The sequence below is a fragment of the Delphinapterus leucas genome, chromosome 21 (assembly GCF_059928025.1).
Source record: "Delphinapterus leucas isolate spDelLeu-1000000601 "Yukka" chromosome 21, BTC_Dleu_Yukka2, whole genome shotgun sequence".
NCBI classification, from domain to species: Eukaryota; Metazoa; Chordata; class Mammalia; order Artiodactyla; family Monodontidae; genus Delphinapterus; species Delphinapterus leucas.
The window spans coordinates 22,128,492-22,155,974 of record NC_143149.1 but is presented as its reverse complement, the minus strand read 5'-3'; the positions used below and the strand labels follow the sequence as shown (position 1 = coordinate 22,155,974).

At 42.9% G+C, this 27,483-nt stretch overlaps 1 long non-coding RNA gene across 1 annotated transcript in view; it reads right to left on the bottom strand.

The window, feature by feature from the left end:
- LOC115803223 (uncharacterized) overlaps positions 1 to 27,483 on the bottom strand; it is a 116,136-nt gene that overhangs the window by 21,041 nt on the left and 67,612 nt on the right. Inside the window, exons 2-3 of the long non-coding RNA XR_016391160.1 lie at positions 12,009 to 27,483; positions 1,171 to 11,289 (exon numbers count right to left, since the gene is read on the bottom strand). The exon at positions 12,009 to 27,483 is cut by the window's right edge and continues 23,889 nt beyond it. This is a non-coding gene — a long non-coding RNA (uncharacterized LOC115803223). The remainder of the gene's footprint in view (positions 1 to 1,170; positions 11,290 to 12,008) is intronic.

Below are 27,483 nucleotides of genomic sequence, written 5' to 3'. Positions count from 1 at the left end.
CCACCTCTATTTAATGTTTTTAACAGTTGCCCCTCCTAAAGATACTTTAGTGTCTGCTGGACTTTCTGGGCCACTAAATTAAGAGCTTCCTACAATGGAGGCCAGCTATATCTTCATCAATCCCATTTCTTCTTTCTGGGAACATAGGGAGGCCTCATTTCTCAGTCTTCCTTGCTGTTGGAGTGAGACTATATGTTTGGGTTCTGACTGATGGAATTGGGTGGAAGTATTGTAAGCAACTTGCAAGACTGGTCTTTTAAAATATTTGATGAGGGCTTCCCTGGTGGTGCAGTGGTTGAGAGTCCACCTGCCAATGCAGGGGACACAGGTTCGTGCCCCGGTCCGGGAAGATCCCACATGCCGTGGAGCAGCTGGGCCCGTGAGCCGTGGCTGCTGAGCCTTGCATGTCCAGAGCTTGTGCTCCGCAACGGGAGAGGCCACAAGAGCGAGAGGCCCGCGTACCGCAAAAAAAAAAAAAAAAAAAAATAAATAAATAAATAAATAAAATAAAATATTTGATGAGCCTCCAGCGCACTCTTCACCTTCTGTGGATAGAGGCCAGAATCACAAGATGAAAGGAACCTGGATTTCTGAGTAACAACTTGTAGGAGAGCTACCCAGGAGAGCTGCTGACCCACTTTGGAAATTGTGTGAGTGAGAAATAAACTACTAGTACATTAAGCCACCAAGATGTGGGGATTACTTGTTATTGCGAAGCAGCCTCACTTACCTTGACTAACACAATTCCTAAGGTAGAGGGGGGCCATGCATCATTCAGTTTTTATTCCCCTGGGGATCAGTGCTTTGCACATCTTTCCAAAGTGGGATGAAGAGTAAATAAAATAGTTGTCATAAACATATATTTTCACCTAAGGAAAGACTGAAATCCCCTTAAGAGCAACATCTCTATTTTCTGTGAACATGAGATTAATGATTTAACAGATGTGTGTTTCTGATATTTGCTGGCCGACTTCAGCAATGAGACTGAGGGGAAAGCGGGGTGGAAACAGTTGCCAGCCATTCTCCCCACAGTTGGCTGGCCTGCTCCTTCTGGATGTGGCTTAGCTGTCACCTTCAGAGCAAGGTCTTCAGGGCTCACCATGCTACAGGAATACTCACCTGCTTTCTAACATTATTCTCTATCTTAGCAGTTATCTTCATAGAATTTACCTCAGGTACTTCCCTGGTGGTCCAGTGGTTAAGACTCCACCCTTCCAATGCAGGGGGCACAGGTTCGATCCCTGGTCAGGGAACTAAGGTCCCACAAGCTGCGCGGCCAGAAAAAAAAAAAAAAGAATTCACCTCAGGTTGTAATTATTCACCCGGTTTGTTTGAATTACAGATTAGACTGGAAACTTTGTAAAGGAACCACATCCGTCTTGTTCACTGTTGTTTCCAGGTACCTAGGGCATGTCTGGCTCACGGTAATGCACACTCGTGATGATTGGTAAGGTAAGGAAGGAAAATGAAGAAGCCCCGAATAAAAAAAAAATCACTGTAGGGTGGAGGCAAATAGCTCACACTTCCAAACCTCAAAGTCACAGTTGTACACAGTAAAATAACCAATGAAAAGGCAAAATTATGTTCCATAAAGTACATTTAAGAAGAAAGGAACATGACAGAAGCACTAAAAACATGACCATATAACATGTTTAAAAGCAGGTGACTTCACATCTATAGGAGGAAATCTTAGTTAACTGGAAAAATCATTCAACATAATTCCACAAAGAGTCAAAATAAATGAGACATGACTAGTCATTCTTTCACCAATTCAGCAGTTCATTTCTCAACAAATATTTACTGTGTATCTAGAAGATATAGAATATTTTTCTGGAAGTTGCTGGGAATTTTAAGTAGCAGATAACACCCTCCTCTTTCTCTTCCTCTACAGTGACTTATAATTGAAAACATTCAAGAAAAGTGGCCTTGCCTCCTGTTTCCACCTGAGACCAGGTGCCATAGTTCTCTCTATTCCCATTGTGGGTCCTTTGTTGTACCTGACATAGAACTCCAAGGCAAGTGACTTTTTTTTTTTTTTTCCAGTACGCGAGCCTCTCACTGCTGTGGCCTCTCCCGTTGCGGAGCACAGGCTCCGGACGCGCAGGCTCAGCGGCCATGGCTCACGGGCCCAGCCGCTCCGCGGCATGTGGGATCTTCCCGGACCGGGGCACGAACCCGTGTCCCCTGCATCAGCAGGCGGACCCTCAACCACTGCGCCACCAGGGAAGCCCCCAGGCAAGTGACTTTTATACCAAGCATATACTCCAGGTCTTCAATCCTCACTTCCATCTACCCACACCTCCTTTTATCATCATTTCATGAAAAGGTGCAATTCATTTCACATAGAAAAGACTCAGTAAATGTGTGCTATACAGTGAAACAATCACACCCACAGAGTTCGCTTTTCTGTGGATTTCCCCTCCTGGAGAGAACGTGTCCCCCCTATCTTGTCCCCCCACCTGGAATGTGTCCTCCTTATCGCTCAGTTCCTGCAGTCTGTGGGCCACAAGCCAGTAGTACTTCCTGAAACTCTCACGATCGCTAGGACATTTTCAAGCCACTTCCAGGCTGTCTTCAGACTTGCCAAAATCGCTGCCTGCCCCCCTTACACCACCCTGAAACTGCAGTTCCATCCAAACCTGGGGCAAGGTGGGCTCTGAGAGATGGAGCCTCTTTTTCCCTTGCACTTGAGAGCTGTCTATCTCAAGTGTAAAGCAAGTTGAATATTTCTGTTGAATTTTTTTAACTCCAGGGATTCAAATGTGTTCCCTAAGAGGCAGCTCAGTGAAGTAGAAAGAGCACTGAATCAGCAGTCCAGAAAACGTGGTGGTTTCATGTCCTGGGTCAGCCTCTGTGTGATCTAGAGCACACAGGGTCTTAACCTCTCTGGGTTGGACCAGAAGGTCATCACCTTTAACCCTAAAAAACCCAAGAGTGTGTTTTTCATCCTAACAGTACGGGTTCTATTGACCAATATATGGTTTTATCTCTTGGGAGAAAACAGTTTGCTGATACAGCAGGTGTCTGAGAGTTCTGCCTGCGGAATTGTCATCAAAGCAAGACAGAGTCCCACAGTTGTCGGCTGCCCAATAAGGCTCCACGGAAATACCTAATACAATGAGGTGTTTCTTTGATGTTTCTTGGTCTCAGTCTTTGCTTGACTCTTGGAGCTTTGTTTCTATGAAGGCTTTTCTAGCAAATAAGAATGTTTATATCAGTAACTCCTAAGGCATTATTTAAGTTCAACAAATAGCACTTTTGAGTGGAAGCAGATTTGAATGGCTAGAATTTATTTGCCTGTGCAATGATAATTAGCTGTATAATTCACTTCTTTATTCAGGTTAGTACTGAAATCCTATGTCCCTGGACTGGGATTAGATTCCCTAATGATTCAAGTGGCTGTTCAGAGATTATCTCCACTTCACTGTGGAGACGGGCATCTGAAGGATACTTTCCCTCGATTCTTGAATATGAAGTAACAGCACTTACAAATCATTCATTAAATAACCATTTAGCTATCAAGGTCATGAAACAAAGGACTCAATCAATCTTTTAAAGATAGGCTTTTTTTTTTTGTTAAGCAACATTCATTGTCATTATCATAACTACTTCTGCTAACAGGAGAGGGAAACATCACCACCTAGTTTCTTCCTGCCAAGCAGTAAGTTGCTTCAGCAAGTTCTCTATTCAGAATGCAAAGGTTTTACTAAGTCAAAGAGACTTAGTAAAAGGTGACAGGTGACTGGGGGTGATCTCTGCTTTGAATTCCAGGAGATGGCTGCCCTGTCTCCGTTGCCTCAGGTGGGTTGATCTGGGGACAGATTCCCCAGTGAGCCTGCCCTGCCTGTTCTTTTGTTCCTTGAGCAGCAGTCCAGAGCTGCTCGTGACGCTGGTCCTGTGCAGGGAGAAAACACTCTCTCTCCATCAACACGCATCAGGCAAAATAATCGGGTATCAATTACTTGGCTGAGTGAGGATGATATAATTGAACTTGACAGTATGGCTTGCTCAATGTCTGTAGCTTTGGGTTGGCATTTATCTAGTCCTGCAGCAGCAAGCTCTTCTCCCATGAACGGCTGTTAATTAGAATGCTTTTGTTTTCCTTGATGGATTGATAATTCTTCCTCTTACATTTAAAAATAATTTTAAAAGTTCCTTTCCTCGGGAGAGATGGCATAAACCGAAGGGGATAGTGGTAAAAGTCAGGCATTGGATGTTTCTAATGCAGGATTTTTCTAACAGCAGTTTTCTAATGCTATTAATCTAGAAAGGCTCCAGACATTTCACAGTGGTGTTTCAAGGGATCTCACCATCTGCCTATGTCTCAGGCTCAGTGAATTACTTAGCAATGCTTTTAGGAGGCAGATTCGGACATTGTGCTGCTGCTTTTATATTTTCCACATGCTATGTAATTGACTAGAGTAGTCACCCTCCTCTTCTTCTAATGTAGGATCCAATGGGTCCCCAGGTACTCATGCCACATGCCAAGATGACGTGATAAATCACCTATGTTTACTCTGGCCTCTTCTTCGATCTCACAGAAAACTTGGGGGACTAAGGAGCTACAACTTGTTGGCCCGTTTTCTCCTCTGTTCTTTTCCTATAAGAAATGGTATTTTAGTGGGCTTAATATGTGCCAGGAACTACTTCAAGGGCTTAACATGCATTCACTCCTTTTATCCTCACCACAGCCCTACTGGGTAGGGACTATCATGGTTCCCATTTTGGTGGGGGGGAGTAGGGCACGAGGCATGTGGGATCAGGGATTGAACCCGTCTCCCCTGCATTGGAAGCATGCAGTCTTAACCACTGGCCCGCCAGGGAAGTCCTTGACCCCATTTTAAAGATGAAGTAGTTGAGATACAGAGGGTCGAAGTAACATATCCAATTTCATAGTAGATGGCAGGGTCAGGATTCAAACCCAAGCTCTCTGACTCCAGTGCCCATGGTCTTTACCATTTCACGAACTGAAATTAGTGAGCAGACACTAAATTCCAGCCATGTGATGACAGTAGGAATATCAGTGATACAAAGATCCTTGGGGAAAAACCATATATATGGTCTTAAGCATTCAGGTCATTTGCCTCTAGAGATTGCTTTAGTTTGCACTAAAAAACAAGAACAGAAAAAGACAAAACAAAACAAAACAAAAAACTGAAAACAAAGCTAGACTGCATTGCTTAGTCCTTGAAATCTACCCTCTACCCTCAGCCCAGATCTTCTGCTACCTGCTTATCTGGGAAGCTCACATCTCTTCATAGTTGTAACCTGTATCTTCCACACTCAAGTTAGAACGCATCCTTTCTCCAGTTTCCTGGTCCTCGAGGAAATGAGCTCATCTATTTGGTTCTTCAAGACCCTCCACTGGGTTCTTTCCATCAGATGCACAGGCAATCCTGACACCCTCCCCTCTTTCCTGACGGGCTGCTGGCTTCCTCTCCCACCTTAACTTTCTGCAAACTAAATATCTCATCTCATATGCTCTCTTTTTCTTTGATTATCCACTGTTTATCCCCAACCTAAATAGAAAGAAGCCCAAACACTAACCACCCAATCCAGGGTAACTGAGGGTCGCATGTTGGGGTCTATGACCCAGTTGTCTCTCTGCCTTCTGGGTGTCCTTGGTCTACCTGCCCCACTGCCTCTCCCATCTGCAATGCAGATGCCCTGGGGAGGTCTATAAAGGGAAAGAAAAGCTGAGCACAACCAGAGACCAGGAGGGGCCTCTCTAAATGGAAAATTAGGACATCTTCTCAAGTCTATGACATCACTGTTGCCATTAAAGAACAACCAACTCTTGTCCAGAATCTCAGGCAGGAACTTGAGTGGAGTTTCTAGAGCATGACACAGGAAGCTCATTTAATTCAGACAAATAGGGGCAAACCTAGACTAAATCAGAGAATGTTTAAAGGAATATATGTCTCACAAGCAATGTCAACTTACTGTATTTAAAACTGAACTTGTCATTTCTAGCTAAAACACCTGTTTGCCCCCCAGTCTTTGCATCCACTGGCTTCCTTGATTTCTCTTTTCCTTTACACCCCGTCAGTAGGTCCCGCCAGTGCCACTTCTAACATGTACCCTAAATCCTTCCATTCACCCCCATCTCCATTTCCACTTCCCTTGTCCGTGCCACCATCGCCCTCACTTGTACTCGCCCACCCGCCTCCTAACTGGTCTCCCTATTTCTCTTTGCCCCTCCACGTCCATTCTCCACACAACAGCCAGAACAATCTTTTGAAAACATATATTGGATCCCCTGACTACCCTGTTTAATGCCCTTCAAAGTCTCCCGACTGCACGTGAAATAAAACTCAAACTCCTTGCAGGGCTCTGCAGTTCTGGATGCCACTGACTTTTCTGACCTCATTACACGCCAATCTCTGACTTGGTCCCCAAACCGCAGCCACACCAGACTTTGTCTCCTCGTTGCCCTCAACTGTGGGCCCTGCACTGGCTGTTCCGTTGGCCTGGAAGACTCTTCTGCAGGAACCCACCTGGTTGGCTCCACATCATTCATGCCTCAACTCAGATGGTATCTAGAAAATCTCAACGTGCTACAGACTTGAACAGCGTTGGAGGGCAGTATGTTTCCTAACTGAGCTCCGAGTGAGTCTAAGAATTCACCGATGAACGCAGCTGAAGAGCATCTATGCAGACAGGCCTTCTCTGACCTCCAGTCTAAACTATCCAATGTTTATGAAGAAGATGCGGTACATATACACAATGCAATATTACTCAGCCATAAAAAAGAATGCAATGATGCCATTTGCAGCAACATGGATGGACCTAGAGATGATCATACTAAGTGAAGTAAGTCAGACAAAGACAAATATCATATGACATCACTTATATGTGGAATCTAAAAAAATGATACAAGTGAACTTATTTACAAAATAGAAATAGACTCACAGACATAGAAAAAAAACTTACGGTTACTCAAAAGGGAAAGTGGGGGGATGGATAAATTAGGAGTTTGGGATTAACAGATACATACTACTATATAGATAGATAACCGGGCTTCCCTGGTGGCGCAGTGGTTGAGAGTCCACCTGCCGATGCAGGGGACACGGGGTCGTGCCCCGGTCCGGGAAGATCCCACATGCCGCGGAGTGGCTGGGCCCGTGAGCCATGGCCGCTGAGCCTGCGTGTCTGGAGCCTGTGCTCCGCAACGGGAGAGGCCACAACAGTGAGAGGCCTGCGTACCACAAAAAAAAAAAAAAAAAAAAAAGATAGATAACCAACAAGGAAGGACCTACTGTATAGCACAGGGAACTATATTCAATATCTTGTAATAACCTATAATGGAAAAGAATCTGAAAAAAGAATATATATATATATAACTGAATCGCTTTGCTGTATGCTTGAAGCTAACACAGTATTGTAAATCAACTGTATTTCAGTAAAAACTAAAAAACAAAACAAACAGACCAACTATCCAGTGTTTTATCACATTCTTGTGATGGGCTTTCTTCATAGCACCTGTGGCCACCTGGAATGATCTTGTCCACTTATTTTCTATCTTCCCCAAGAGGATGAGGGCCCTCTGGTTCTTGCCTCAGGGCCAGGCCATGGCAAAGCATAAAGTACATGTGTTGTGTGAAGTTTGTAAACAGTAGCAAGGCACACACAGGGCCTGAGAACAGAGGGCACTTCGTTTCCTTCTTGGCTTTCCATTAACCAGCTGTGTCAACTTGGAAATGCTGCTTCAACTTTTTCTTCACCTGAGCTTGGATGATAATGGAGATTCTTTTTTTTTTTTTTTTTTGCGGTACGCGGGCCTCTCACTGTTGTGGCCTCTCCCATTGCGGAGCACAGGCTCCAGACGCGCAGGCTCAGCGGCCATGGCTCACGGGCCCAGCCACTCCGTGGCATGTGGGATCTTCCCGGACCGGGGCACGAACCCGTGTCCCCTGCATCAGCAGGCAGACTCTCAACCACTGCGCCACCAGGGAAGCCCTGGAGATTCTTTTAAGGCCTAAGTTCCATAACAAGTAGGAGGAAAAGGCCTAACTAGGTACAGTAACTTGCTGCTGGGCCTTTCCTAAATCGATGGGAATAGTTATTAGGCCCTGAAATGCTTCATGAATCAAGGGAAACTTAGCTTACATTCCTACAGTTTTAAAAGTCCTGTGCGTCATTTTCTAATCCTTTGTAAACTGTTCTCTGTGTAAGGCATAGATAGTACCACTCAATCAACCACAGAACTTTCTATATTAAAACAGATTCATTTCTCACCAGTGCTAGAGGGTGGGATGTTGATTAAAGTGAGCTCTGAGTTAGTCTGTGACTCCATCAATGAGCATGGCTGAAGAGCGTAGTAATGAGAGGCCTCCTCAGCATCTGAGTCTCTCACTTCACAGGTGGAAAGCTGGGCTCTAGGAGTTGTTATGAAATACAGGGGCAGACCTAGAATCCAGCTCTCTCACTCCCAGGAGCCGTCCTTTCTTCTGTACCTCACTGCTGCCAGCCACCCCTGGCAGAGCCACCTGGGCTCATGCCTTCTCAGTGGGCTCTGCTGAGGCTCAAACAATGCTCTGATTCTTTCAGCTGATAAAGGTTTGAGTGGCTACTCTCCCAGATACTGTTCTCTCTCTCTCTCTAGGTTTTCCTTTGCAGCAGAAACATCAAAGACTCCAACTTCAATAGCCCATGGTTCTGTAAGTGAAGTGGCTTTGGTGTCCCCTTCTGGATCATAAACCTAATAAGGCCAAGAACTCTGATGTACAACCAACAGCCATTGTAAACATATATGAGTCAGTCAATAGATTAAAAAATAAATAAATCTGTGAATAAATACACTGGGGGTGGGAGATAAGAAGTAGATCTTCTCAAAGAACTGATACGCTATAACCTTGGAAAAGCTACAGTTCAGAGAGGGAACTTGAGATTTCCATAAGAAAGGAAAGACTGGAATTTGTGTGTTTTTTAAAAAATTTCATCCCAGGGCTTCCCTGGTGGCACAGTGGTTGAGAGTCCGCCTGTCGATGCAGGGGACACAGGTTCGTGCCCCGGTCTGGGAAGATCCCACATGCCGCGGAGCGGCTAGGCCCGTGAGCCATGGCCGCTGAGCCTGCGCGTCCGGAGCCTGTGCTCCGTGACGGGAGAGGCCACAACAGTGAGAGGCCCGCGTACCGCAAAAAAAAAAAAAAAAATTTCATCCCAAAGTTGACAACTGGCCAAAGAGTTTTCCAGCTTATTGCCTCTTCCCTAGTTTCAGGATGTAACTCTATTTGATTTGATTATATAAGAAAAGGAGAGGAGAGACTTTGGCCTGAATAACAAACCACAGGACTCTTCTTATCTAAAAGTGACCATAGAAGTATTCTTTTCATCCCTAAAACAGGGTCATTTACATACACACACAGGAAACATGCCAGTGTGGCACATGGCTTCTTTTTCCAGCTCCTTCGCCTGAGGATTCAGAGCTGATGGGCTGGGCTACATCAGTCCTAGACACTGAGAAAATCCAGGCTTCCCGGAAACTTACGAGCTGCTCTGTCCTGGCTCAACACCTCCAGCAGTTCAGCTGCCACACGTGGTTTCCTGGTTGTAATTCAGTCACGATCCTGGCTTTAGCTTCATCTACACAAAGCAGTAGCCTCTCCGGGGCTCCAAGGATCTAGGGGTCAGAGACCTTAGTTTAACTTTTGGTGTTCTGTGTACAACCAGGCAGAGCCCTGCCAGCCACCCTTGAAATACCTGGTCCTGGGTTTAACCTCATGTGGCCCCTCTGTGGACATCAGGGTCTACTGAGATGGCAAGTTACACCTGGGCCCTCTGATGAGCCTGCTATGCAAATGCAACTTGAATGTAGAGACTAAGGTCTGCCACCCCAATTCAGGACCCGTGGTCTGGAAGATGATCTGGTAGTAGTGAGTCCTGGCATATTAATCACTGTATTTAGCAGTTTGAGCACTTATGGGAAAATTTAGCACACTGGTTTAAAACCTTAGCTTAGCATGGAAAGATGTGTATGTGATCCTTCCAACCCCACACTCATTCTTTACTTTATTGTCCTGTTTGTTATCTTCACTGATGATCTGAGTTTATATTATTTATTTGCTTACCAGGTCCTTGCCTATTTCTTCCCAATAGAAAGTCAGCCTTACAACGACAGGAACTTTATCTTATCCACTGCTACCTCTACAGTACTCAGAACAGTGCCTGGCCCATAGTAGGTGCTCAATAAATAATCACTGAATGAACAAAGTATTCGAAATTAGTCAAAGTATTTTTGGCAAGGGGGCAGGAACCCAACTTTGTTTAATTCCCCTCACGTTCCAGCCTTATAACAACCACACCAGGATAGGGGTGTTATCCCCATTTTATACCCGAGGAGACGGACAGCACATCTTCTCAGGCAGTTAACACAATACAAACCAGAAGCCAAAATAATAGCGGTCTGTCTCTGGGCTGAGATGATCTCTCTAATGATGGAGGATGATGAAAGAAAACAGGGAAGGGCCAGACTGATTTGTAACTGAGAAAAACAAGATGGGCAATGAGAAACCAGAGCTTTGCAGAGGTTGAACCTCACCCCAGGAGGCTTCCAGTGTGCCAGCCTGACTTTTCTTTTAAAACTCTGCTCAAACGTCCACTTCCACTTGGGACTTATTTCTCCTAAGAAACCATTACCAAATTCTCTTCCTTTCTAGGACATGCGTTCTGCACACCCACTTTGGCTCTTGGAGGGCGTGTCTGCTGTATCCGTAAGGGATGGGGTTGTTGATCCAGTGTGTGGTGCGCTACTTAGGTACCCAAAGTCCCCCACCCACAAACCTCTGCTCTGACAACCCACCATGCCCACGTGTCTACCATTAGAATTCCACTTTTGGTTGAAGCATGTTTTCAGAAGGTATCTGTTAAAATACAGATTGATTGATTTACTCACTTTACCTAGGAAGAGACTCATGACTGTGGATCGAGTCATACACAGTCATGAGGTTGCAAGGAATCCAGTTGAAGTAGCAGAACCTGGAGTTCTAGTACCTGATCTTACAGGGGTGGACATCCTTGGAATTCTGTAGTGCTGTGGGGTCTGGCCATGGGAGAATGAATTCAAAGATACATCAAAAACAGAAGGATCAGTCTCTAAGCAGCAAGGCATGCTGATCACCTCGTAAGAGCCAAGACTTTGTCCAGTCCTGATTCTTACCTGCGAAGATCCAGCACATAGGTGAGCAATATCCAGAAGCCTGGGGACAGTTCAGAGAAGCTGGGTTAACCGGGCTGAGAAGGAAGTAGGGTGCACGGCAGTCCTCAGTACCAGGGAAACCAAAACGCGGGCTGGGAACCAGAACCGGGGCATTGAGTTCAGACAGAGACTGACTGGCTGCACTGCAGCCTTATTCATGTTCAGCGACCTATTTCTGTTTCTAAGTGAAAGTGAGAAGGAGCCTCCCCTCTGCTTTCATCCAGCAGCGCTGGGGACCCAACTTCTCCTGTGTCCTCTGGCTTCCCCAGTGGAGTCCCTTTCTCCCCCTCCTCACTGGGTTTCTAGTACACATGGTCTGTTCAGTTATACGCTTCTGTTTGATATTAATGTTTAGTAATGGTTGGTGTGTTTATAAACGTAAAATGCAAATTACCTGCCTTCCACTAGATATTTGTTTCCATTTTAAAAACTGATACCACAATTTCCCCGTGTCTTCAAGCAAAGTGAGATGCCCCCTTTATGAATTCTCACTGTATGCTGTGCTTGCCTTTCATAACTTTTGCCACAAGGTAAATAAATGATTGTTTGTGTAGTGATTTAGGTGATGTCTGTCTCCCTGATAGACTGTAAAGACAGGAACTATGTCTGTCTTATTCATGGATTTATCCCCTAGCACGTAATAGAGCTCCTGGCGCACAGTGTGTATTCATAAATATTACATGAACGAATCAATGGATGAAGGAGGCATCGCTAGATTTGGGACTCGACTTTGAGACCAAGATTTCTCCACTAGACCCAACATAATCCTAGGGCCAAAAGGTTTACCAGTTGGCCCATTCTGTTTACTCACCAGCTTGGGATCAAGTGCCTGCTTTTTACTTCCAGCCTTTTGACAACATCTGGTCATCTTTGATGTCACCCTCTTTCTTCATTCTTCTGATATCTTTGTCCATTTTCCTGTCTTTGGTATTCAAGTTCTTCCATCTCTGTTCTCTGGCTTTTGATATGGGCCTGGCCTTCTTATTTAAGGAGCTGTGAATACTCAATTTCCTTTGTTTCTTTTATTCCTGTGTAGGCTGTGGATGTTGGATTGCTGTCTTTTTCACTGAACACCTGTGAGCCCTTATCCAGCTCCTACGGAGGAGCTGCCCGTCTGGCCTCACTGAAAGCCCTATGGCCTATAATCTCTCTGTAGAATTCACCTTACTTATTTATGTGTTAGAGCCAAGGGGACATCCATTCAACACTTACTGACATTATAACATTGTACCAAGGAGGAAGGTATCTTCCTCTACCCTTCTAAGTTCTTCGGGCTGGTCTAAGAAGTAAATTGACATGAGACATATTAACAGGAGAAAATCAAACAAAAAGTTGAGTCACGTGAATACACACGGGAGAGACAAAGGAGAACTGAGCCCTCATCTTAAATACCATCTTCAGCTAAAGACAAAAGAGGATGTTGAGGATGGGAGAGTCAGTAACTCTCTGATGCGAGCTTATCAGGAAAAGCACAGTAAACAATGGTAAGGGCGTTATGCAGATTTAAGTCGTTGCCTTCTTCATGGTTAAGAATTTCTAGAGATTTGGTCATCTTTCTCTTCCTGGTACATGGAAGGAGACACCCTTGCGTATAGAGATTTCCCTTACAAATATAAACGTTTCTTACAAAAGGGTAACTCCTAATTAGTTTTCAGAATTTTTCACGTCTGCTGTTTCCTAGAAAATAACCAGCCTAAAATAATTAATATGCCAAAGAGACAAGATTTTTTAAAGGAGGAGCTCTTTTACAATAGAAGAGAGAATTGGGATGATACATAAGACAAGGACCTCAAGATAAGCAAATTTAAAGATCACCAGGCCAGCCAAGAGTCACAGTCACATGGCAACGTGACCATGGGCAAGTCACGTAACTTTTCTGAGCCACAGCTTCCAAATATATAAAACGAAGCAACTAAATAGTTTCTTAAGTCCTTTCCAGCTTGTGTGATTCTCTAGTATTTTGAGTTTTAGAAGAAAGTTCTTGACAGAAATATTCTTTCAAGAATAATTGCTAACTGCCCCAGCTTGAGCACAATCAGAACTCTGTTAATTTGTTCACATTCCAGGTTGGATTTCCAATTTCCATTTGTGTGTTTGACAAAGTAAGTATTGGCTTTTTAGAATTTTTTAATTACCGTGAGACTCGTGTATTGACGGGGCTCTCAGAGCAATCTTAGAGCATCGGTAACTGCTTATGATTCTAGCGATCTTGCAGTAGGTTATTCATTCTTTGGTATTTGGTTTGACATTTATTTTTCTTTTTCAGCCATATTGACTTAAATATCATTAGCCCCCAAATGCACCAAAGGGCAACTGCATTGACTTTTTTAGTTCTACTCAGCTATTACATCGTAATTCATCTTTTACGGCAAAACTTCCATTGTGAACAGGCCAGGAGGGCTGAAATTGCATCATAGTCACACCTTCCAGTAAACTGTAGAGTCTACTTTAAATGTTACAGGAGTAAATCACAAGATAGGAGAAAACACTTGCTAAATGGCAAATGATTTGAAACTTCTATTTGAGAGAGTATTAGGAGAGGAATGAATGAAGCTATGGAAGTGTATCATATTAGAAAGGGGAAAAGTGTCAACCAATTCTTACAAAATTGGATGATTTCCATTGAAAAATCTCCCTAATTGATTACATGTTGCACAACGTGGGTTAATTTGGGATTCAAGTAACCCAAAGTTTTCTAAAAGCCCACCAAAGAAGAGAGAGAATCTTCTGGGCAGCAAAACTAACTGTCCCTAAATAGGATCTCTTTTATTCCATGGGGTCAGAGCCTAGAAAAAAAGAAAAGAGTAAGAAAACCTCTTTCACCTAGGAATTTAAACATTTTTGGTAAACTGTTTTCTTGAAGTTAATTTTTTCTAATTGAGACTCCAAATCTAGGGGAGGTTGGGTTTGGATGGAAGGAGTCTCCCACTATCACCTTATCCTTGTTAAATACCTGTCACAATATTAAGGTGTTTTCAACTGCAAGTGAAGAGAAACGCTAACTGGTGGGTCTAACCCTAAACTGAAATGGTTTTCCCCACAATCTTTCTGCTGGGTTTGTGTGGTGAATGTTACTTTCATAATTAACCAGCCAGTGTCCTGTCTTTTGGACAAAAGAAGAGTCAGTCACAGTGTGGCAAAAGCAGACAACAAAAAATAAGAACTAAGCAACAAAAGTAAAAATAAACAAATGGGCCTACATCAAACTAAAAAGCTTCTGTACAGCAAAGGAACCATCAACAAAATGAAAAGGCAACCTACATAATGGAAGAAATGTTTGCATCCTATATCTGATCAGAATGGCTATTATCAACAAGATAAGACGTAACAAGTGTCGATGAGGGTGTGGAAAAAAGGCGACACTGGTGCTCTGCTGGTGGCAATGTAAATCGGTGTAGCCCCTATGGAAAACAGTATGGAGTTTCTTTGAAAAATTAAAAATAGAACTACCATATGATCCAGCAACTCCACTTCTGGGTATTTATTTAAAGGAAACAAAAACACTATCTTGAAAAGACACCTGCACCCTCATGTTCATTGCAGCATTATTTACAATTAGCCAAGGCATGGAAACCCTCTAAGTGTCCATTGGCAGATCAATGGATAAAGACGATGTGGTGTATATACACAATGGGGTATTATTCAGCCACAAAAAAGAAGGAAATCCTGCCTTTTGCAACAACATGGATGGATCTTGAGGGTATTATGCTACGTGAAGTAAGTCAGACTGAGAAAGACAAATACTGTATGATTTTTATAAATGAACTGATAGATACAGAGAACAGTCTGGTGGTTGACAGAGGCGGGGAGTGGAGGGTGGGCAAAAATGGGTGAACGTGACCAAAAGGTACAAACTTCCAGTTAGACGAGAAATAAGTTCTGGAGATGAAATGTATAGCATGGTGACTATGGTTAACAATACCATATTGCATGTTTGAAAGTTGCTAGGATAGTACATCTTGAAAATTCTCATCACAAGCACTCACATTGTAACTAGGTGTTGTGGTGGATGTTAATTAGATTTACTGTGGTGATCATTTAGCAATATATACACATATCAAACCATTATGTTATACACCTAAAACGAATACAATATTACATGTCAATTATATCTCAATAAATTTTTTTTAGACTAAAAACTCATATTCATACAGAGATCCCACTTTGTGGGGTGCTTGTGCACTTTTACTGTCCACACCCCTCACTTCTCAGTCTTCCTTCTTTTCAGCCTCTGGAATTTCTTCCCTCTCCATAGGTCACTCATCTTGACCACAGGTCAATATCAGGATGTATGGAAGAGGGCCTTCTGAGTGGCTAACCTAGAGGGGAAGATGAGGGCTGAGTGGCAAACAGAGATGACCCATATCTGGGCACTGAGAGACACACATAGAGGTCCCAAGACCTTGATCAAAGCCTATGTTCTTTTTCAATAATAACTAAAATTATCTGCTTAATTTGGATTTCCAGTCCACAGATAATCAGAAACCAAGGCTGAGAATGAAAAATGACACCTCGGGACTTCCCTGGTGGTCCAGTGGTTAAGATTCTGCACTTCAACTGCAGGGGGTGTGGGTTTGACCCCTGGTCGGGGAACTGAGATCCCACATGCCATGTGGTGAGGCAAAACAAAGAAAAAAGAAAAAAAAAAAAAAAAGAAAACTGATACCCACAGGCTGAAAGTGATGATGGAGACAAGAAAATGGCCGTGAAACAGGTACAACTAAAAAACCCATAGAGCTCAGAGGGCATTTCGTGAGTGACTCACTGCCTAATAACCTCAGAGTCATTTCCTCTGTATTTTTATATTTCAGTTCCACAAGTGATGCACCCAATAGGTCTAAAGCTTGGTTTTAAAAACAATAGTCTTTAGTTATCTCTAAACTTCCACGATACTTAATTACTCATACCAGAAATGCTTTTAAATGAGATACCATTACCTCATGTAGAGAGATAAAATCCCAGGATTAGTTGGCCTGTGTTGTGTGCACTGTTTGTCTAAATGAGGCTGCCCATCTCCTAAAATACCCTCACCCCAGAAGGCCAGCACTAGGGAAGCATGAGTGTTCCCCCTTCGTCATTAGATGACAAAGGACGAATCATACAGCTTGCCCAGCCTGGAGGTGAGCAAGACACTCAGAAGGCGCCTGCACATTTTTCTCTGAGGATGCCCAGATGGCACCAAGCCCAATGTGGAGGCTGGGACATGAATCAGAGACCCCTCGTGGCTTTTGCACTAGCAGGGCTGAGTGTCTTGTCAGCAAAGTCACTGAAGGAGGCAAAACCACCACTAACAACACCCTTCCACTTGTTCCTCACTTTCCAACACCTTCCTCTTCTAAGGTCAAGTTCAAGGCTCACCTTACCCACAGGGCCCACCCTGACCACCTGGTCAGGTCTTTCCCTCCTCTGAAGGCTGCTCATCCTATTATCCAGATCATTCATTTGGCACTTGCCAGAGGGTTTTAGATTGTCAGCTCTCATTTGCTTGGCAAAGAGCATGGGGCCCTGAACACAGCACACCCCCAATAACTATGACTCTTTTATTCATTGAGCAAATATTTATTGACTACCTACTATGTGTCAGCTACACAAAATCCCTGTCCTCACGGAGTTCACCGTCTAGTGGGGGAAGACAGACAAAGACAGATAAATAAAATGTATGGTACCTTAGATGGTGTAAGTGCTAAGGACAAAAAATTGTATGAAATGTGGGCAGTGGGGGAGCTTTGAAATTTTAGATCTTATGATCAAGGAGAAGGTGACTGTGAGTAAAGACCTGAAGACGTCGGTGAGAGAGCCATACAGACATCTGGAGAAACGCGTTTCAGGCAGAGGGAATGGCAGGCAGATACCCTGTAAATTATGGCATTAACAGACATCGTTACTAACCCCTTGGGACCAGGACTTTATTTCAACTTGAAAAGTCCTGCTTATTATATATAATATATATAGTAAGGCTGGCATTAACAGACACTATTGTTAACTTTTCTAGTATATATATATGTGTGTGTGTGTGTGTACGTATATATCGATATATATGATATTGATATGATACGCTATATGACATGATATTAAAGGCTGGCATCAACAAACACTACTCTTGAACCCCTGGGAGCAGGGTTTTTCAAGCTGTAAGAACATAAGCCATATTAAACAAAGCTCTACCAGCCCTTAGAAGATTAGACTGACAGTCTTAAACTTTTTTGTGTCTTTGGCCATAGCTCAGGTGATACAACTCAGATTATCAGCCCCAGGCAGTCCAGTTCGCCACAGCAGGAACACTGGTCCTAAGCGATGGAAGAATAGTCCCACTTGGGGCAAGTTATCAATGAGGCTGTTAGCAAGTCCTCTCATTATCAGCTTCTGCCAGAAATTATAGTCGGGATACTTCCTTAGACGCAAGATCAATCGGCGGTGGGAATCTTGCCCATTGTGAGGTTCGGTTTCCAACTAGTCTGGAGTTGCCCCAGAGAGGCTCGATCTGATTGGTTAAGCGGTTACATCGCCCAGCCAATCATAATATTCAAGAGACCAGTTGAAGCCCTTTTGTCTACCCTGGCGGCTGCAGTAGCTTCTGGCAATGAAGGTCAAAGTGAAGCTTGAATGTACTATTGTAACTTCCCTTTCCTTCTCTGACGGGCCAAATTAGCCACTTGCTTACTTACTTTCCTTTCATTAAAGATCCGACGTAATAACCTCAAAGCTATTGTAAAAAACAGCGTTAAGATTTGTATCCTTTGGGGAAAACTGCATAAGATGACCTGTCACTCCTCTCCACTCCTGCGCATCCCAGGGCCCAGGAGCAGCCCTGCCTCTCACCCCCTCAGATGTCCCACAGCCTTGAGGGAGGGGCTTGCATCTCACTCCACCACTTTTTTTTTTTTTTCACCCCTTCTCTTCTGGAATTATAGAATTGAATTTTGAAAGTCACTTTCTGCCAAGACTTTTAAAAATATCTTCTGTATGTGCTACTGCCAGACTGGGATTGATTTACCAAATAAAAGGACATTAGAAATCTGCAGAGTCAGATCAATCTTTATTGAAAACCCAACAAACATTAAAAGGCTGCCACTAAGCAGCCAGGGGTTGAAGGCAACTCCAGCTAACTGGCGCCCATAGCACTTCTATTCACTGCCAAGTTCTAGGCAACTGGCTCTCAACCCAGCTCCATCAACTTAGGCCAGTTCTCTATAGGGCTTGTGTTGCTGTGTTGCTAATTAGGGTGATACAGAGCACCCCTATCCCAATAGCGTTTCTTCTAGATGTAGATGCTTCCTGAAACTCGAGGATTTAAAAATGCTCCCTGAAATGCTAGCTGCCATTTTGTTACTTGCATTGATCAGTGATGAAGAAATTACTAAACAGCTCCTGTTCTCACTAAATGGTGCAATAGCAATGCTAAAATGATTTGGGGACTGAAGGGACGGAGAGGTATTTGGAGGAAGAAATCTCTTTTATATTGGTGGAACAACATACAATGATTTATGAAATCTGAGTCCTCTAAAAGTCTGAAATGGGGACTTCCCTGGTGGCACAGTGCTTAAGAATCTGCCTGCCAATGCAGGGGACACGGGTTCGAGCCCTGGTCTGCGAAGATCCCACATGCTGCGGAGCAACTAAGCCCGTGCGCCGCAACTACTGAGCCTGCGCTCTAGAGCCCAAGAGCCACAACTACGGAAGCCCGCATGCCTACAGCCCGTGCTCCGCAACAAGAGAAGCCACCGCAATGAGAAGCCCGCGCACCGCAACGAAGAGTAGCCCCCGCTCACCGCAACTAGGGAAAGCCCGTGTGCGGCAACAAAGACTCAACGTAGCCAAAGATAAATAAATAAATTAATTTTTTTAAAAAAAGACTGAAATAGAGTGATTCTCTTTGTAAATTCTCCGAGGTTTACTAATCAACTGATTTTTATAGCAGTTTTCCTCACGCCTAGCTAACATTAGAATCACCCCAGCGTGGGGTATGGCACCCAACGCAAACCAGTAACCCAGAAACTCTGGAGGTAGAGCCCAGATATCAGTCATTTTCCTCCAAATCTCTCTAGTTGATTGTAATGTGAAGCTGGGGGTGAGAACTGCTACTCCACAGGAATCAAGTTTATTGTTTCAAATAACAATTTTTTTAAATTGTAGAATGAAAACAAAAGCGTTATATATATAGGGCTTTAAAAAGCCTGACTGTTACAAGCCCTGTCATAAGGTTTGGTTTCTTCTGGGGCCTTTCTCCTTGGCTTATAGATGGCTGTCTTCTCCTTGTGTCTTCATATGGTCTTCCCTGTATACATCTCTGTGTCTTAATCTCTTCTCTTCATAAGGACACCAGTCATACTGGATTTGGGTCCACTCACATGACCTCATTTTACTTTAACTACTTCATAAAAGACCCTCTCCCCAAACAGTCACCTTCGGAGGCAGTCAGGGTTAGGACTTGAACATATAAATTTAGAGGGGACGCAATTCAGCCCATAACAGGTACTTTGAAGTAAAGTGGATTTTTCTGTTGCTATTGTTGGGTGGGAGACAAAAATTTCTTTTAAAACATGTTAATTAAAAAAAAAAAAAGACATTGAGAATAAATTCAAAAGTTCCCCAGGCATGTGCAGCATAAAGATCCTGAACTGTCGTGACAGAAAGACTGTGCCAGAGGAAGGAAGTCTCAGGACCAGCTGAAAGCGCAGTGCTGGGGTGTTCCAGAGATGCCTTGTAAAGATGTAAGAGATCGCCTACTCATGTGGATTCTTCAACTGCCTGCGTTGTCCAGAATGCCCCAGACAGCCCACGGTGCTGTAGGAGCGTGTGTAATAAACTTTCCCTTCCCAAGAGGTCTCTCCTTTCTTGGCTCTTCCAATGCTTATAAAGTTTGTATTTGCATAAAAGGTAAAGCAATGTATACAATGCATGAAGCCTTGGTGCTCTTAAATCCTAGATGTGTTTAATTAAAAATACTAAAAAATAATTTGGAGATCTTAAGAATCCACTCCCTAAATGTGTGGTTCCTGGGAAATACCACCTCAATAGGTTTTACCTTAGGCCCTCAGTTTAGTTTTTATAAAACTGAATGTTTCTAGAGAAGCGAAGCTGAGGAAGAATATAGAACCAAAACAGAGAGGTACGTGTATATGGTGTGTGTGTGCGTGTGTGTGTGTGTGTGTGTGGTAAGGGGTGTACAGATAAGGGAAAATAGAATCAAGAAAAGCCAGTGTAAGCCATTCTGCTGTCATGGAGGAAGCTATTAGGGCTGTGGGTTTAGAATACCTGCTCAAGACAGGTGATATTTTATTCTGAGTTTCTGTTTGAATGAATCTCCCGGTCCCCTGAATTTACCTACAACAGGAGCAAAGATAATAACCATTTTGTATGAATTCTATGCTCCAACTCAATCACGGTGCTGTTCTTTCAGCAAATTGTTTCTGAGAACCTTTCATGTGCATAGCACTGTCCAGAGAGCCAGGGCCAACACAAAGAGGTACAGGATATGCCCACTACTCTCAGTGAGCTGGGAGTTTATTTGCGCAGACAATGCGTATACAAGTCAAAGATAAACCACACACTCCCTAACACCATACACAAAAATAAGCTCAAAATGGATTAAAGACCTAAATGTAAGGCCAGACACTATCAAACTCTTAGAGGAAAACATAGGCAGGACACTCCATGACATAAATCACAGCAAGATCCTTTTTGACCCACCTCCTAGAGAAATGGAAATAAAAACGAAAATAAACAAATGGGACCTAATGAAACTTCAAAGCTTTTGCACAGCAAAGGAAACCATAAACAAGATGAAAAGAAAACCCTCAGAATGGGAGAAAATGTTTGCAAATGAAGCAACTGACAGAGGATTCATCTCCAAAATTTACAAGCAGCTCATGCAGCTCAATATCAATAAAACAAACAACCCAATCCAAAAATGGGCAGAAGACCTGAAGAGACATTTCTCCAAAGAAGATATACAGATTGCCAACAAACACATGAAAGGATGCTCAACGTCACTAATTATTAGAGAAATGCAAATCAAAACTACAATAAGATATATCACCTCACACCCGTCAGAACAGCCATCATCAAAAAATCTAAAAACAATAAATGCTGGAGAGGTTGTGGAGAAAAGGGAACCCTCTTGCACTGTTGGTGGGAATGTAAATTGATACAGCCACTATGGAGAACATTATGGAGGTTCCTTAAAAAACTAAAAATAGAGCTACCATACAACCCAGCAATCCCACTACTGGGCATATACCCTGAGAAAACCACAATTCAAAAAGAGTCATGTACCACAATGTTCACTGCAGCACTATTTACAATAGCCAGGGCATGGAAGAAACCTAAGTGTCCATCAACAGATGAATGAATAAAGAAGATGTGGCACATAAATACAATGGAATATTACTCAGCCATAAAAAGAAATGAAATTGAGTTATCTGTAGTGAGGTGGATGGATCTAGAGTCTGTCATACAGAGTGAAGTAAGTCAGAAAGAGAAAAATAAATACCGTATGCTAACACATATATATGGAATCTAAAAAAGAAAAATGGTTCTGAAGAACCTAGGGGCAGGACAGGAATAAAGACACAGACATAGAGAATGGACTTGAAGACACAGGGAGGGAGAAGGGTAAGCTGGGACAAAGTGAGAGAGTGGTAGTGTATATATGGACATATATACACTACCAAATGTAAAATAGATAGCTAGTGGGAAGCAGTCGCATAGCACAGGGAGATCAGCTCAGTGCTCTGTGACCAGCTAGAAGGGTGGGATAGGGAGGGTGGGAGGGAGGCAGACACAAGAGGGAAGAGATATGGGGATATCTGTATATGTATAACGGATTCACTTTGTTATAAAGCAGAAACTAACACACCATTGTAAAGTAATTGTAAAAAATTATACTCCAATAAAAATGTTAAAAAAATAAAATAAAATAAATTAACCTCAAGAAAAAGAAAAGATAAACCACACCATGAAACTTACAAGCAATGCAAAGGCGATGTAGGGTGATAGCTTATAAATGTCCATGTAGTGCCCTAAAGGAAAAAATTCAATCCTTCTAGAACTAAAGGCTGCAATAAGATGTGAATTCAGAGCTATCCTGGTAGACTGGACTCAGGGCAAGGAAAATGGATAGGAGAAACTTCAAAAATGGAAAACAGGGATAAAATGGACTAGCCATTTTTGTTTGTTTTTCACTGGTTTGTGTTAGATTGCATGGATCAGATCTGGGACTCAGGGGAAAATCACTGGACATGTTTATAATAAAATGTAAGTCAAATTTCAGTCATCTCTCAGCTTCTAACAGGTCTTTCTTTCAGCCCCATCCCTACTCCAAACAAACAGGCAAACAAACACATGACTTAATGATCAGCTTACACTACGATCCCTGTCAGTGGGAAACTAGATCTTGGCTAAGGGCACAGTCATTTAAAAGGGTCCAGTTTGGTCCTCAATATAAACTGGTCATTACAGAACATGTGAGACCTGACCCTCCTTCAGGAACCTGCCCAGTGTGGCTAAAATTGGCCTCCTGAATTAGACATTGCTAAGGAGAGAAAACACACCATGGGCTGAGGGCCTTTCAAAAGTCTTTTCTTTCTCTAAAAGGAAACGAGGCCAAAATCAGCAACCAGAGTAGACTCGAGTTTATAAAAGCTATCTAGAGTCTACCTCAGGAATGTGAATGAAACTCAGGTCTTTCTTAACCAATATCTTTTTATCAAATTTGCTTTAAAAAAAAAAAAGCTGCTGTTGTGTTTGGGTTACCATCCCTGTTCTGATATTATTATTTTTTAAAAAATTCTGTTACTTTAAAATAAAAGCCTAGTATATGGAATATCATAGGAGATGACTGTTTTAAACAAGGAAGGCTTTTTCTCCATCCTCTTTCCCAGGCCTCCACACATACGCATGGGACCGACCTGCTCTTTGGACCTCAGAAGGTGTGAGTACACATGGGCGTGATCGGCCTGCCCTTTACCCCTCCGAGGTCGGGGTGTTCCTCCTTCCAGCTGGCAAGACCAGCAAACCATTGTGCAATCTGTTCCACCCACACAGACCCCAGGCTGTTGCTGCACTGTCTTTTCCTTTTATTAGTAGGGAAAATTGATCCTTCTAAATGGTAAGTCCAATATTGTAAGGAAGCTGAAACAGTTGCATGGGTTTTGGCTAGTGGCTAACTAGGTTCCCTTGTTCCCAGCTCTACTGGAAACATCCAGTTAGGAGCAATGTCCAGGATCCTAATCTCTCCCTTCTAGAACCTCTACGTTCACCTAACTCTTGTACCTCCCTGGCAATAAAAGCATCACGATAAAGCCTGTGTCATGTCACTTTCTTGATGGCATACTCCTTCTGGCTTTCCAATCAGGAACACCTAGGGGTAGTGAATGCAGATGACTCCAGGGGCCAGCTAGACAACTCCAATGTGTGGATTTGGTGGCGTCTGTGCATGTGTCCAGGGATCCCGGCAGGGTTGATCACAGGCCTGGGGTAATGCGGCTACTGTGACTTTACTCCAGACCATTGTTACCCTGTGGGAACACTGACCCAGTGTTATCTTAGGAGTTTTCAACGGAAGCTCAGACTCTAGAGTTTAACGTGAGATGTTCTGATTTTCCAAGGTTGGCTCAACTTTGTTTTTTTGGCTCAACTTTTAAAAACATTATGAAAGCCAGATAAAATTTATCTGAGGGCTACGTTCAGCCTTCAGGCTGCCAGTGTGAGACATCTGCCATCTTGGATAGGACTAACACCTCCTGTTTGCACGGGAGTTGACAGTTAATGGAAGCATGTAGAGCATTTAGTGTGAGCGCCTACCTGGTTACCTTCAACACAGAGGTGTGGGTGCTCGTTTTGCTACATTAACTCTAGCCTGACTTGGCATTTTGTGTTTGTATAAGAGACAGCATGCTCACCACACACGGGGCTCACAGATGGAGAATGTCTGCTCTGCCTGGGTAGAGAGGAGGGAACACAACAGGGCACAAGTCTCCATTCCTTTTTTCCTCTCTCTGCTGGGGAGGAAAAAGCATGGGTGGGCTTAGCTGAGGAGGTACCAGGCTGGACTGAGCAGTCTAGACTTCCCTGATTGGGTGGATTGGGGAAAAAGCTGTGCAGGGCGCCATATGGATAAACTCTCATTCAACCCAGACAACAGCGGGGATATCGTGTTGCATGGGAATTGTAAAAAATGGCTGTTCAGTTTGGGTGTCCTCTCCCTGCCTGGCTGGACGCTAGCTCTCATCTCCTGCCCCTTTGCAAGCCTCCTAGTCATACACACAACATACACATGCTGCCCACTACTGCTTCCTACTCTCACCTCCATTCACATACCAACACATTGAGCCTGGCATCAAAATTTCCACTGTCTCCTGCCCAACCCAGGTCTGCTCTAATTATCTAATTCCAGAAGAGGGAAGCTAGAAGTCACCTCCACCTCTAGAGCTACACTGTCTAATACAAATATTATGTGAGCCACAAATATAATTTTAAATTTTCACCTAGCCACATTTTACCAAGTAAAAAGAAACAGGCAAAAAAAAATTAAATAATACATTTTATTTAATCCAATATATCCCAAATATCATTTCAACATGTAATGATATTTTTTTAAATTGTTAATGAGATATTTTAACTTTTTTTGTACTCAGCCTTTGAAATCTTGTGTGTATTTTACACTTAGAGCACATTGCAATTTGTACTAGCCACATTTCAAGTGTTCAAAAGTCATATGAGGCTAGTGACTACTGTTTAGTTAGCACAGCTCTAGAACATAAAGAAAGAAATTTCCCTAATGTAGTGATCAAATTTCTACCTCCAAGTTTTTGTTAACGAGGCAATCCAGTTGCCTAAAATTTCCTATACTGACATATTTGAATAAAATTCAAAAATGTTTTGACAAATTAAAATGGTTCATTGACTCTTACAAAGCGAATGTCAACTAGGCTAAATGTAAAATTCTATATTCGGGCTCATAAAAGTCAAACGTATAAATATAGAAGGAGGAGACTGGCTTGGCAATTCATGTAAAAAAAATGTGTGTTTAAGTTAGCCACAATCTCCTAAGACCCGTACTGTGATAGGATTTTTTTTTTTTTAATGACCAGTCAATATAGTAACCCAGAATACAGGAAACAATTGGTCAGATCTAGTGCTGAATTAAGGAGTGTGTCAACCATGTTTGGTGTCCAGGGCTCCAAACTGTAAGATGCTCACTATCATAGGATGCGTAAGAAGATGGAGAAAATGTCATTTACCAGATTTCTTGGTTGAATCTGATACTTTCTGATAAGCTCACTGGCATGAGAACCGTGTTCTCTGAAGACATGTTTGAGCTATAATTGAGGGTCACTAACTAGCTTTCAAGGAGGTGGATGCTGTTATCTATAGGACTTGTATTTGCTAGGTAGGGTGTTCATGATTGGGCAAGACCTGAACTGATCAGGGTAATAAAGAGGACCAAGAATTGCTGTGGCCAACCTTTCCAGCCCACTCCATGTAACAGACACATATTTAAGGCATGTCCATTTGAACAGGCATAAAATTATTAACCTGCCTAGGGTACGTATAGCCTCCTCTTTCGGCCACGGCTAGAGAAGTGTGCTGAAGTTTAAGTATAGCATTTTAAGATAGACTTTTACAAACTAGAGTTTCTGATGAGTCATGGAGAAGATTGATATGGGTGATGAGCAGTTTGTCAATTACCTCATGTGAGAGTTTGAAGAACGAAAGAGATTTGACATAAGAGAAGACTAAAGAATAGTCAAAGGATTCTCACGTAAAAGATGGAGTAGATTTATCCTATTCTCTGATTTTCTGGGTACCAACTGGGCGCCTAACAGTCAATCCCATTCTGACGCTAACTACCAGGACTTAGCTTCCAATCCCACAAGTTAAAGGATCTCAGTTCCCACAAGACTGCCCTCGCTTCAGACATCAACATAAGACCCAAATTTCTGTTTGACTTTGGCTAAAAATTCAGAAGTTTCCACACCTGTGCCCCCCACCCCAGTTTCCATAATTTGCTAGAATGACTCACAGGACTCAGGAAAATGTTACACTTACTATAACAACTTATTATAAAGGACACAAATGACCAGCTAGACGAAGAGGTACACAGGATGAGGTCTGAAATGGTCCTGAAGGCAGAAGCCTGTCTCCGTGGAGTTGGGGTACCCCAGCCTCCCAGCACATGGAAGTGCTCACCAACTTGGTATCTCCCCAACCCTATCATTTATGGGTGTTTATAGAGGTTTCATTATTTGGCATGATTAGTTAATCATTGGCCATTGGTGACTGAATTCAATCTCCATCCACTCTCCTCTCCCAGGGGCCAGAGCAGTGGGGCTGAAAGTCCAACCCTCTCATGTTGGCTTGGTTTTTGACTGGCTCCCGTCCTGAAGCTATCCAGGGCCCCACCTTAAGTCACCTTATTAGCAGAAACTCAGATGTGATAGAAAGGGGCTCAGAATGAATAACAAAAGACGCTCCTCTGAAAAGGGAACCCTCCTACACTGTTGGTGGGAAAGTAAATTGGTACAGCCACTATGGAGAACAGTACGGAGGTTCCTCAAAACACTAAAGATAGAGTGCCCATATGATCCAGCAATTCCACTCCTGGGCATGTGTATGGACAAAACCATAATTCAAAAAGATACATGCACCCCTATGTTCATAGCGGCACTATTTACAATAGCTAAGACATGGAAACAACCTAAATGTCCATTGACAGATGAATGGATAAAGAAGATGTGGTACACATATACAATAGAATATTACTCAACCATAAAAAAGAATGAAATAATGCCATTTGCAGCAACAATGGACGGACATAGAGATTATCATACTAAGCGAAGTTAGTCAGAAAGAGAAAGACAAATTACATGTAATATCACTTATGTGTGGAATCTAAAATATGGCACAAATGAACATATCTACAAAACAGAAACAGACTCACAGGCATAGAGAACACACTTGTGGTTGCCAAGGGGAAGGGGGAGTGCGGGGAGGGGGAAGGATTGGGAGTTTGGGATTAGTAGACACAAACTGTTATATATCAGATGGATAAACAACAAGGTCCTACTATATAGGACAGGGAACTATATTCAATGTCCTGTGATAAACCATAATGGAAAAGAATATGAAAAATGCGTATGTATATATGAATGTATGTATGCATGTATGTATGAATATGTATATGTATAACTGAGTCACTCTGTTGTACAGCAGAAATTAACACAACATTGTAAATCAACTAGACTTCAATTTTAAAGAAAAAAGATTCTCCTTTCACTCAAGAA